Here is a 14,112-nt window from a genome sequence, read left to right on the forward strand (position 1 = left end):
CACTCTGCTGATTGGCTGAGTTGGTCTGCCTTCAGGTGTGGAGAGGAGGGACACTCACAAAAAGGGTGTTGTATGTTTGTCCGTAGAAGTTGATGGGACAGCTGCTGGCGTCAAAGTCTGCCGTGAATTGAGCGCTTGCACCTGTGGACAAGGAGAAACCTTGAATAAAATTCTGATCTTCCATTGCTACCGTTAGCTTAGTAAACTATGTAACGTCCAGTCTTTCCCATCACAAGTATACGCGCCGGAATTTCAGACAATCACACGGCTGTGATACTTGCTGTCAATCATCTGTCATTTATCCATTTGCTCTAACTCCACTGACAAGGAGCCTTTTAACGAAGGCTGGCTCCACCAGTTCATCTCCTTCACCTCTATGTTCTTTGAAGAAAAGTCCCTTGACTGGCCTTTGTCCTCCACGCTGACACTAAGGAATCATTTGTATACTATAACCTTTAAATAGTCCCCCCTTTTAGACCAATTGATCTACTGGACCACTCCTCTGTGCGTCATTGGGGGCGTCTCTGCGCTGCTGACTTTTCTCCATTCAAGATGATCCCCTGCTAGTCCCACTATGGACTGGACTCTTACACTATTAACTAGATCCACTGGACATCCATGGCTTCGGTCGCCCAGGGACGAGGTCCCTACATCTCCGGCCACGTCCGAGGTTTCTCATTGTGCCCATTGGATTGAGTTTTTTCTTGTCCTGATGTGGGATCTGAGCCGAGGATGTCGTTGTGGCTTGTGCAGCCCTTTGAGACACTTGTGATTAAGGGCTGTATTGTCAGGCTTGCCACTGACAGTTTGTTTGTGTTTTAGTTTCTCCTCTGTGTGTTTAGTATTTCCTGTCCTTAGTTCCTGTCTAGTGCTCTTATTTTGTCAGCTTCCTGTCCTGTTCCCTGAGTGTGGTGTTCCTCCTCAGCTGCGGCTGATTGGCACCTTGCCACACCTGTTGCCAATCAGCCTGCTCCTATTTGTACCTGCTTTGTCTTGTGTCAGTGGCTGGTTCATTCTGTCACAGTTATTTGTGGGTTCTTCCGAAGATGTTGTAGTCGTAATGATTTGTGCAGTCCTTTGAGACATTTGTGATTTGGGGCTATATAAATAAACATTGATTGATTGATTGATTTGTTGTTGAACCCCAAGATGCAGAGAAGGAAGCAGGCATTGAGCAAGAAAACATGATTTAATTAAAACTAAACAAGAACAAACAAAAAGCACACACGTGGGCGGAATAACAAACTTAGGGAGCTAGCACTGGGAGCTAGAAAACAAAAAGGAACTTTAGCATGGAAGTTAGTGGGTAGCAAACAGAAAAAACTGAAAACAGCTAATGGCTAACAAAAACAGCTTACCGCTACGACGACCAGGACAAAATGTAGCACGACAGGTAGTAGCTGTAACGATGCCAGACAAGACAGGTAGCAAACTCAAGAACAACATGTGGCAACGACAAGACAATACAAATGACAATACATAGATCCAGCCACTGACACAAGACAACCCAGGTACAAATAGGAACAGGCTGATTGGCAACAGGGGTGGCCAGGTGCCAATCAGCCGCAGCTGAGGAGGAACACCACACTCAGGGAACAGGACAGGAAGCTGACAAAATAAGAGCACTAGACAGGAACTAAGGACAGGAAATACTAAACACACAGAGGAGAAACTACAACACAAACAAACTGTCAGTGGCAAGCCTGACATGTACAAGTAAACTTTCATGGATTGATTGACATTTAACTTTTGATCACAACTTCGAGTTGAGTTAAGTTTATTTTGAACACGAACATACTTACAATATGATACATCACATAATTTCATATAATTTCTCTTTACAACATCTCCGAAAAGAATAAAAAAGAAGCAAAGGTCATTTAAAGGTCCAACCCCTATCCCACTTCAGAGCACTTATTAATACAAACGTTCACTCCTTCTTTTTGGAACACAATTTACATCAGTGAAATATTATTACAACAGTTCTTGTAATAGATAATTAATTTCAGTATGATTAACATACTGAGATAAAGAATATCTCCTTTTCAATAAGGTACAAGGTGTTGCTTAAAATAATTATTCCTTTTACTTTGTAAGCACTTTTAATTTGAAAAGCCTCTTAATCTGGATCATATTAGTACATTGTTTAACTTCTTTGCTCAATCCATTCCATGTTTTAATTCCACATACTGATATACTAAAGGTTTTATGTGCTGTACGTGCAAACAAATGTTTTAAGTTAGTTTTTCCTCTAACGTTATATTTCTCCTCTTTTGTTTTTTAAGAATTGTTGTACATTATTGGGTTGCAGATTATAGGTTGCTTTGTGCATAATTTTAGCTGTTTGTAAATGCACCTAATTGAAATGTAATATTTTTGATTTAATAAATGAAGGGTTTGAATGTTGTCTCTATCCAACATTATCTTTTTTGTAACAAGGTTAAATGGTAAAAGGATTATACTTGTGTAGAGCTTTTCTACTTTCAAGGTACTCAAAGTGCTTTGACACAATTTCCACATTCACCCATTCCCACACTGATGGCGGAAAGCTGCCATGCAAGGCCCTAACCACGACCCATCAGGAGCAAGGATGAAGTGTCTTGCTCAAGGACACAATGGATGTGACTAGGATGGCGGCAGCTAGGATCGAACCTCTACCCCTTAAGTTACTAGCACAGCCGCTCTTCCACCCGAGCCACACAGCCGGTTAGTAACTGAAGCGTAATTTTGTAATTAATTCCCCATATTTCTACACAAAACCTCAGATATTGTAACACTGGCGAGCAATAGAGAATATGGAGCGATTTTTGTCCAGAACATATTTTGCTATATTTATTATTGAAATATTTCTTGCTGCCCTACGTATATGTATATGTATATGTATATGTATATGTATATGTATATGTATATGTATTTGTTTTATATCAGATTTCCAGTTGTATTTCTCATCTATTATTACTATTTCTATTATGGTTTCTTTAACTCATTCAATATCTACTCTGCCGCGATGAGGTGGCGACTTGTCCAGGGTGTACCCCGCCTTCCGCCCGATTGTAGCTGAGATAGGCGCCAGCGCCCCCCGCGACCCCAAAAGGGAATAAGCGGTAGAAAATGGATGGATGGAATATCTACTCTGTCTATTTGTATTTGTGTTTGACTTTCTCTTCTACTGTTACCATTGACACAAACTTTATCTGACTGGGCTTTGTCCTCCACATTGACACTAAGACATCTGACTTTTGACAATAGTATTGACACGGATGTTATAGAACTGGCATTTGTCCTCCATGTTTAAACAAGGACGTTATTTGACTCGCCTTTGTCTTTCACTTTGATAGTAAGACATTATTTGTCCTTCGCATTGAGACTAGGACATAACCTGAATGGGGCGGTATAGCTCGGTTGGTAGAGTGGCCGTGCCAGCAACTTGAGGGTTGATTGATTGATTGATTGATTGATTGATACTTTTATTAGTAGATTGCACAGTTCAGTACATATTCCGTACAATTGACTACTAAATGGTAACACCCGAATAAGTTTTTCAACTTGTTTAAGTCGGGGTCCACGTTAACCAATTCATGGTACAAATATATACTATCAACATAATACAGTCATCACACAAGTTAATCATCATAGTATGTACATTGAATTATTTACATTATTTACAATCCGTGGGGTGGGATGAGGAGCTTTGGTTGATATCAGTACTTCAGTCATCAACAATTGCATCAACAGAGAAATGTGGACATTGAAACAGTTTAGGTTTTATTTAGTTGGATATGTATAGCCAGCAGAGAACATAGTGAGTTCAGATAGCATAAGAACAAGTATATACATTAGAAGTACATTTGAGTTGTTTATAATCCGGGGAGATGGGATGTGAATGGAGGAGGGTATTAGTAAAGTGTTGAAGTTGCCTGGAGGTGTTGTTTTAGAGCGGTTTTGAAGGAGGATAGAGATGCACTTACTTTTATACCTGTTGGGAGTGCATTCCACATTGATGTGGCATAGAAAGAGAATGAGTTAAGACAATTGTTAGATCGGAATCTGGGTTTAACGTGGTTTGTGGAGCTCCCCCTGGTGTTGTGGTTATGGCGGTCATTTACGTTAAGGAAGTAGTTTGACATGTACTTCGGTATCAAGGAGGTGTAGCGGATTTTATAGACTAGGCTCAGTACAAGTTGTTTTACTCTGTCCTCCACCCTGAGCCAGCCCACTTTGGAGAAGTGGGTTGGATTGAGGTGTGATCTGGGGTGGAGGTCTAAAAGGGTTGCAGATTCGATTCCTGCTTCCGCCATCCTAGTCACTGCCGTTGTGTCCTTAAGCAAGACACTTTACCCACCTGCTCCCAGTGCCCCCACACTGGTTTAATTGTAACATAGATATTGGGTTTCACTATGTAAAGCGCTTTGAGTCACTATAGACAAGCGCTATATAAATATAATTCACTTCACTTCACTTCACTTTGTCCTCCACATTGACACTAAGACATCCAACATTCGACCATGATATTGACACAGTTGTTATAGGTCTTCCACTCTTATAGTAAGACATTATCTAACTAACCTTTGTCGTCCACGTTGACACAAGGACATAACCTCAATGGCCTTGGTCCTCCACGTTGCTTTTAAGACATATGTTTGGCGTTTGTCCTTCATGTTGTCACAAAGAAATCTGACTGGCCTATGTCTTCCACAATGACAAGAGGACATTATCTGACTGGCTTTTGTTCTTCATGATGACACATTGACACTCAGACCTTTTCAGACCAACCTTTGTCCTTCACAATGACACTAAGACCTTATCTGACCAAATGTTGTCCTCTACATTGACACTAAGACCTTATCTGACTGGACTTTGTCCTCCATATTGACATTAATTAAGACCTTATCTGACTGGACTATGTCCTCTACATTGAAACTAAGACCTTATCTGACTGGACTTTGTCCTCCATATTGACATTAAGACCTTATCTGACTTACCTTTGTCCTTTACCTTGACACTAAGTCATTATCTGACTAGATTGTGTACTCCACTTTGACACTAAGTCATTATCTGACTGGACTTTGTCCTCCACACTGACTGTCAGATGTCCAGAAGGTGAGGATAAAGTCAGGTTACCTAGCAACAGGCTGACGGCAGTCGTTACAACCAGGAGTAGCATGCTGGACATGAGCGGTCAGCTGACAGAGTTCTAGAAAACACATCAGATATTCATGAAGGAAAGTTCAGTCCACCAGCATCATGCATTCATCATAAATGTCAGTCAAGGCAGTTAATATGCATGTCGATATGTGTCAGCATTTAACTCACAGCTGCTAGAAAGTTATCAAAGATTACATATTCGAGTCAAACAGGATATACTGGATAATCACTTGTGTTATTCGATGTGTCTGAGAGGATTGTGGTGTACAGTATGGTATTTATTACAGCTTTGAGTGATGAGAAGACAAAACCTGCCGGGAGCTAGTCGTGACAAACGAGCTAAACCAGACTGAGGAATTCCAGCCTGGTGGATATGTACTTGCATCCCCTACACAGCTTTGGCATTATACATTTCATATTAGCAGTCAAAACATTCACCCCTTTTTTCACTTTTGGGTCTTCCATAAAGCCAAGTGAGAACCATACAGAGGTGACAAAGTTCGTAATGGATGTCAAAGGACCTGCTCAATAGTTTTCCCATAAACACCTTTCAGAGCTTTTACAAAGATTTAAGCATTTTTATTCAGTTTTGAAGACCAGTCCAAATTCTGCCGAGCCAATAAAACCTTCTAGATCCAATCAATCAAACAAAGTAAAAGCAATTTTAGAATCTGAACAAAGTCTTTGATTTCAAACACAAAAACTATTAGGTGTTGTTAAGGGTTTAAGTGTTTAAATGTTAAAAGAGGGAAGTGGTGCTTACATGAGGCAGATGTCCTTGAAATTCTGGATGCAGATGCTCCTTCTTCCGTCTTTGGCTGCAACAAACAAGCTAGACCTTTGCAACGCTGCCTTTTTAAGGCCGACAGCTCTCATATTCTCAAACTGGTTTATCCTCAGAACATTCCAGCGATTTGTGACATTTGAGCAATTTGGTAACATCACAGTTTGTGATGTGCAGGGAAAAATTTAATATACGTCAGCAGTGTTTCATGCCAGAGATAATCATAGAGGGTGAAGACACAACGCATTCCAAACACATCTTGAAGAGCAAACAATGTCTGTATCTTTTGCTTTTGTAGTGTGAGAAAGATAGATGAAGGTACTTTGTCATTCTTCATGTGAGATACGTTCCCATAACTTGGACCTCATATTGGAGGCTAAATTAGGCTGACCATACGTCCTCTTTTCCTTGGACATGTCCTCTTTTGCGGCGGTGTTTTGGGTGTCCGGACGTTTTTTTTTTTAAATGCGTCAAATGTCCGGCATTTTGAATTAGGGTTGCGTGTATTTTCAATGTAGATCCAGGGTTAAGTCTCTTTCTCTCTCTCTCTCTCTCTCTCTCTCTCTGTCTGTATATATATATATATATAAGGGGTCGGCAACCTCTACCAGTCAAAGAGCCATTTTGACCCGTTTCAAAATATAAAGAAGATAATGGGAGTCGCGACCATTCTAGCTAATATCTGCTGATGGTCACCCAAATAACAATGATAAGAGTATGCTATGAAGCCATTGCCTTTGACGCCTTCTACAACATGGACAAACAGCTTGCCAGCCCAGTAACATGTTGTACATGGCTTCTGATGATACATGTACACGACTGCAAGGCATATATATGGTCAACAGCCATACAGGTTACACTGAAGGTTGTGATATAAACAACTTTAACACTCTTACTAATATGCGCCACACTGTGAACCCACACCAAACAAGAATGACAAACACATTTCGGGAGAACATCCTCACAGTATCACATTAACGCAACATAAAAATTACCCAGCATCCCATGCATCCATGACTATCCAGGCTATATTCTACACCCCGCGCCCCCAACCCCGCCCACCTCAACCGACGCACGGAGGGGGGGTGGAGGGGGGGGGTTGTGCTAGTAGGGTGTCCTATCCAAGGTTCCAATACTTCACATCAAATATTCCTCTAAGAAAAATATTTTTGGTGGAAGATTTTGCATATTTTGTGTGTTTGCCATTAAAAACATAGTTTTGTTTGACAAAAAAGGGTGGAAAACAAACAAACAAAAAAACAACAAAAAATTTAAAACATTTTGAAATGAGGGATAAATGTGAAGTTGATGTAAACTCCAGAGATTTAAGCATTAAATATAAAATCATGACCCAAGCAAAACACTTTTTACACTTTTAAACTGAAATAAATACACTTACAACTTATTAAATAAAAACATAGAAAAAACTACCAGCAGCAGTAAAGTTTAGATCCATGAAGGAAAGAAGAAAGTGAATGAATGTTTTATAACTGAATAATATGTATATACATTTGTTTTCTTTTTTTCTTTTTTTTTAATGAATTAAGTAACGTTTATGACAACCTTTTTCCAAAACACGATATAGAATGTGAGATATAACAGGAGAATGCATACCTTTATCATATGTTTTCACAACATAAAGTGGGACCCCAAAAATTCCCTGTGGGACCCCATTTTTATGACTTGATGGGGTCCCTGGAACCCCTTTTGAAAAATCCCTAGCGTCAACAGAGGAGAAAAAATGCTTTATTTAAATAAATATATTATTTATAAAGCAAGTTCGAGTATCAGTGGCATATTTTCACCTACTCCCGGCCTTGGCGTGCTGCCCGCCTTGGCACGCATATATATGTCCTCTTTTTAAGATCTCAGAATATGGTCAGCTTATGCTAAACGTCCTTTAACATCATCTGCTGGATGTCACAGAGCCAAATATATGCTCCTCACCACCAAACATTGTGTACCTCAAGTTAGCTACAGTATGCTACTTATGGCTTCTCAACCCTGGATTCTTTAAGGATCACTTGAATAACTCATGAAGTCTAGTTCCTTCATTCAAGGCCCATCCACTGCTAGCAAAGGCAAACCATTGTGTATCACTACTGTGATGACAGAGCTAATAAGGTGACAGTTCGATTATTGGGATGTGCCTCATGTATAGACACAAGCTAAATCTTCACAGCCAGTGGACGTCAGTTGAAATTAGCAGATCCTTCTAGAAGTTTAAAAGCTCGATAAACAGGAATCAGTCACTGCTTTGCTCAATTTTATTTAGCTGTTGACAGAAAAATAACAGTGTCCTATTTCAGCTTCTCATGTCTAGGCCCAGTTGAAGCAGGATGTCTCTGCTCTGCTATTTGCAGATGATAGTGCCTCGATGGCCTCATTAGGCTGTGAACCTCAGCGTTTACTTAGGCGCTTTGTAAAACTTAACACCTCCAACTTTGAGGCCATTGTCTTCAGCTGGAAAATGAGTGAATACTACTCTTCGGTTTGGGAGTGCGGTCTTGCCTCTGGTGGAGGAGTTCAAGTATCTCGGTGTATGGTTCACGTTTGAGGGAAGGCTAGACTGGCATTGACAAATCGGTGCTGTGCGAGACCGTCATGGTGAAGAGAGCTGAGCCAGAAGTTACATTCCTACCCTCACTAACGCTTCCAAGCTTTGGGTAGCGACCAAAGGTCAATCTTACAAATAGCAGTACCCATAAGGTCCAAATGATGTACGTTTCACTTACAAGTTCTCTTTAAGTTTTTATTGCTCCTGAAAAGTAATCTGGCAGTCATTTCCCATTAAATAATTCAGTTTTTGGTAATTGTATGCTAACTATTTGTACTTGGAACACCCCTTTTCCATCACCAGACACGATAGGGAGTTAATTTCCTCGCATACACATTTAATTGCATGTTTTTTCCATTCATGATTAAAGTATTTCAAAACTGATATGGTTAAAGGCCTACTGAAACCCACTAATACCCACCACACAGTCTGAAAATGTATACATCAATGATGAAATATTAAGATTGCAACACATGCCAATACGGCCTTTTTAGTTTACTAAATTACAATTTTAAATTTCCGGGGAGTTTGGTCTTGAAAACGTTGTGTAATGATGACGTGTACGCAAGACGTCACAGGTTTTAAGGAAATATGAGCACTGCACACAAACACAGCTAAAAGTCTTCTGCTTTAACGGCATAATTACACAGTATTTTGGAGATCTGTGTTGCTGAATCTTTTGCAATTTGTTCAATTAATATTGGAGAAGTCAAAGTAGAAAGATGGAGTTGGAAACCTTTAGCCTTTAGCCACACAAACACACAGTGATTCCTTGTTTAAAATTCCTGGAGGTGAAACTTTCCAATGTCAAGCAAACATGGATCCCTACCAAATGTCAACCGGCAGGTTTCGGTGAGAAAATTGTGGTTAAAAAGTCAGTTCTTACCGTAGAAAAGCTGAGCTTGTACCGTCCATAGAATGCTGTCAACTTCCCTCAGACACTGCGCGTCAAGACACCCGTGGAGACAGCCTTCCAACTATCAGGTACTATTTAACTCACTAAAACACTAGCAACACAATAGAAAGACAAGGGATTTCCCAGAATTATCCTAGTAAATGTCTCTAAAAACATCGGAATTCGTCTCAATGCAATCGCGTTTTTTTTTTAACTCATCTTTTTTAATCTTTTTTTTTTTCTAGTCCGTCGCTATCAATATCTTCAAACACGAATCTTTCATCCTCGCTCAAATTAATGGTGAAATTGTCGTTTTCTCGATTTTTGTTGGAGACTCCCATTAAAAATAATGTGAATATGTGAGGAGCCCCCACACGTGTGACGTCGTCGTCTGCTACTTCCGGTAGAGGCAGGGCATTTCTCTTAACACCGAAAGTTGCGAACATTATCGTGGATGTTCTCTACTAAATCCTTTCATCAAAAATATGGCAATATCGCAAAATGATCAAGTATGACACATAGAATGGACCTGCTATCCCCGTTTAAGTAAGACAATCTTGAATAAATTAAAAACAATGCAGAGATTTTATTTAACAAATATATTTAATATTTTTGGCCACTGTGACATTACTCAAACTTTGAACGGTAACACCGTGTTAGAATATTTAATTACATGATTCATGAACCACAGTTTGAGAACCACTGGTCTAGACTCTTTAGTTCCCAGTCGAGACACGAACACACCTGTGCTCACTTGCGGTTTTTTCTAAAGACTGGAAGCACTTTTCATAGTGAAACCCGTTATCCACATCTTTAAGCTACATTTAAACCAGTGTTGGTGGCACTGGGAGCAGATGGGTTAAAGTGTCTTGCCCAAGGACACAACGGCAGTGACTAGGATCGAACCTGGGACCCTAAAGTTACTGGCATGGGCGCTCAATCAACTGCCCCAATACACAGCACTTAGAAACTGTTTAACGGCAGTTGCCATTTTGTTCCTCAGCACAAAGTCTCACCATGGCCTTCCTGTCTAAAGGCCCTTTTCCAATAAAAAATCTGGACTATATAGTTCCTAAAACTATAGGTTACTGTAGACCTGTGTAGTTTTTTATTTTTACCGCATTTAAGGGTTCAGAGTAGTTTATTTAAATCTGATAATGTAAGGATGAGTGGCGCAGGGAATAATTTGACCACACCAAGTTTGTGTGACAATCATTGGTACTTCAACTTTAGAGTACATTTCTACATGACAACATGTAAATAAACATACAATATTAGGTCATACTTATTTTATTAAAGTGTAAGTAAATACAAATACAAAGCAATAAGATAGAAAACTATATGATTAAAAAACTAAGGGTACCGCCTTTTACACAATAAGTCAGGCTTTTGTCCAAGTTCCTGTGCTGAAAAACAGCCGAATATTATATTTTGCCTTCTTATTATCTGGTGACTTGTAAGACTGGTGTTTCGCTAGGATTATGTTTAAATCACCTGTGTGCCTATCTGGCCTTGTGGCTTTCATCAGTCCTGCAACTTTTAGTTTTCTTCTGATCTTTTTCCTACCATAATGCCACCATTCCTTTCTCTCTGCATCCTGGGTCCACCCTTCAAACACTCCTTGACAGTTTGTCCGCACTTTGCTTTCTATAAGTGTGCCAGTGGAAGAGTGCTACCAGATGATTATACCGTCTGCAATGCACTTCCCTGAACACTATGTTTTTATGTTTTTGTGGTCACGTTCTGTTTGGATTTGGACTCATTGGACACTCTTGTTTGTTTTATCACCATGACTACCAATTAGTTTTCACCTGTCATGTCACGCACCTGGTTTGTTTGGACTCACGCACCTGTCAATAATCACAGCACTATTCAAGCCTGTAGTTGCCAGTCAGTCAGCCTGGCGACATCACCCTCTACAACCCCTTGATACTTCATTGCTCACGTCTTGCCATAGATTCACGCTTTTCACGCCACAGCAAGTGTTTTCATTTTGGTTGTTTATAGTTCTGCCATTGTGCAAGTTTTTTTTTTCAGAGCCAAGTTTTTGTACCCCCTCTGCTGAGAGTGCCTTTCGTTTGTTCCTTTTTTTGAGTTAATCATAAAAGTATCAGTACCTTCACGCCATGTCCGGTCCACTTGATTTGCACCACGGGAAAACAAACCGCACCAAAGTCCACGTCATGACAGTTGTATCTAATCGTATTCAAAGGCCTAAAGCAGGCCTGGGCAATTATTTTGACTTGGGGGCCAAATTTAGAGAAAAAAATGTGTCTGTGGGCTGCTATATACATTTTTAGGAAAACTAATACAAAACCTCACAATAATGTCTGATTGAATGTTGAAAATGTTATGACAGGCCGCCTTGAAAACGGATTGGAATTAATTTTTTTCTAGGAACGATAAAACCCTGAATATTGAGAACATATGAACGTCACACCCTCTCTCAATCGACATATTTTACAGTCAAGCCAAATGCAACAAAAATGCAACAAACAGCAAAATATGAACGTGAAGGGTATAAAAACCCCAAAACATCTACAATCTGATGTATGGGATATATCACTAATCTTTAGAACTTTCTTGTAAAAATCTCCTTCCACATCTGTCCCTGACACCCGCCTTTCAGGCTGGTCGCTCTGGAAACACTCTGTGGAAACGGTCCCCACCCACACTGCTTGGTGCCTCATCTGACCTGCTGTGACGTAGATTACCATAGTAACTAGTTGGGTTGTACGGTATACAGGTATTAGTATAGTACCGTGATACTAATGAATCATACTCGGTACCATACCATGACGTCCGCTGCTGCTTCCACACCGCCGATGACGTCCGCTGCTGCTTCCACGCTGCCGATGAGGTCCGCTGCTTCCACGCCAATGACGTCCGCTGCTTCCACGCTGCCGATGAGGTCCACTGCTTCCACGCCAATGACGTCCGCTGCCTCCACGCCGCCAATGACGTCCACCGCTGCTTCCACGCCGCCGATGACGTCTGCCACGGCTTCCACGGCGATGACGTCTCCTCCTCGTGTTCGGCGGGACGCACCATAACGCCACTCACCTCCGCCTCCCCGACGGCCAAGATGGTGGCCATTCCTTGGTCGCCGGCCTCGCCGGCCTCAGCGGCATTCTACTCGTCGCCGCCACCAGACTCGTCCCCGGTGGATTCGGGGACATTTGGGCTGACGACCCACCACCAGTTCGCCCCTTCGCCCTCCCTTGACTCTTGTTCCTGTGTTTTTTGTGGTACGACCTGTGAGACATCTGGAAGCTGTCCATAAGGAGGAGGGTACTGTTACGGCTCAGACCCTTGCCAACGGCGCTAATCCGTCTGTGCGCTCCAGTGAGCGCACCTCAGGACAAGCCCCGTGCGTCTCCGCCCTGCAGCGGCCACCAGCTGTTTTCATTCACCGACAATCACCACACCTGCCAGCAATAAAGGACCTGCCTTCATAAGCCGGCACAGCTTTGCATGCTGGCGCCGGAGTAGGATCATTTGTATTTTCCCTGTGTGTATCCCCGAGTGAAGCTGTGCTTCTTGTGCTCCCGGATCTTCCTTGCCTCCCCCGCGCTTCATGGTTTTTTCGACTCCTCGCTCGCCCCCGGACAACGATACCTCGCTCCTGCCTCTCGACTACGCTTCCGCCCCCTGGACTTCCTCTTCTCTCATTCAACACTTGGTAACACACACTTTGATAAAATTGTACACAGTCATACACCATACACACTCTAGGATTTTGTCACACTCCATTTCCTTAGTTTATTTTCCATTGTTTGATTATTATATATATATACAGGTGCTGTTCATATTATTAGAATATCATGAAAAAGTTGATTTATTTCAGTAATTATATTCAGAACGTGAAACTTACATATTATATCAATTCATTACACACATAGTGATATAATTGAAATGTTTATTTCTTTAAATGTTGATGATTAGTACTGACAATTACTGAAAATCCCAAATTCAGTATCTCAGAAAATTAGAATATTAGTTACGACTAGTACCAAAAAATATTTTTTAGAAATGTGGGCCAACTGAAAAGTATGAACATGGAAAGTTTCAGCATGTACGGCAATCAATACTTAGTTGCAGCTCCTTTTGCCTGAATGTCTGCAGCAATACGGCGTGGCATAAAGTCGACCAGTCTGTTGCACTCCTCAGGTGTTATGAGAGCCCAGGTTGCTTTAATAGTGGCCTTCAGCTCTTCAGCATTGCTGGGTCTGGCATCTCGCATCTTCCGCTTCACAATACCCCATAGCTTTTCTATGGGGTTAAGGTCAGGTGAGTTTGCTGGCCAATCAAGAACAGGGATACCATGGTCCTTAAAGCAGGTACTGGTAGATTTGGCACTGTGTGCAGGTGCTAAGTCATGTTGGAAAATGAAATCTTCACCTCCATAAAATTGGTCCGCGGCAGGCAGCATAAAGTGTTGTAAAACTTCCTGGTAGACTGCTGCATTGACCCTAGACCTCAGGAAACACAATGGACCAACACCAGCAGATGACATGGCACCCCAGACCATTACCCATTGTGGAAATTTGACACTGGACTTCAGGCAACGTGGATTCTGTGCCTCTCCTGTTTTCTCCAGACTCTGGGACCTTGATTTCCAAAGGAGATACAAAATTTACTTTCATCTGAAAACATAACTTTGGACCACTCAGCAGCAGTCCAGTCCTTTTTGTCTTGAGCCCAGGCGAGACGCTTTTGACGTTGTCTCTT

General features: G+C 41.3%; 1 long non-coding RNA gene across 1 annotated transcript; it reads right to left on the reverse strand.

The window, feature by feature from the left end:
- Positions 1 to 55: 55 nt before the first annotated feature.
- Positions 56 to 5,963, reverse strand: LOC133537816 (uncharacterized). Its single transcript, XR_009802854.1, has 3 exons — positions 5,909 to 5,963; positions 5,122 to 5,194; positions 56 to 141 (listed from the first exon to the last, which is right to left on the reverse strand). It is a non-coding gene; the product is annotated as an uncharacterized LOC133537816 (long non-coding RNA).
- Between the last annotated feature and the right edge of the window lie 8,149 nt (positions 5,964 to 14,112).

The sequence above is a fragment of the Nerophis ophidion genome, linkage group LG19, assembly GCF_033978795.1.
Source record: "Nerophis ophidion isolate RoL-2023_Sa linkage group LG19, RoL_Noph_v1.0, whole genome shotgun sequence".
NCBI classification, from domain to species: Eukaryota; Metazoa; Chordata; class Actinopteri; order Syngnathiformes; family Syngnathidae; genus Nerophis; species Nerophis ophidion.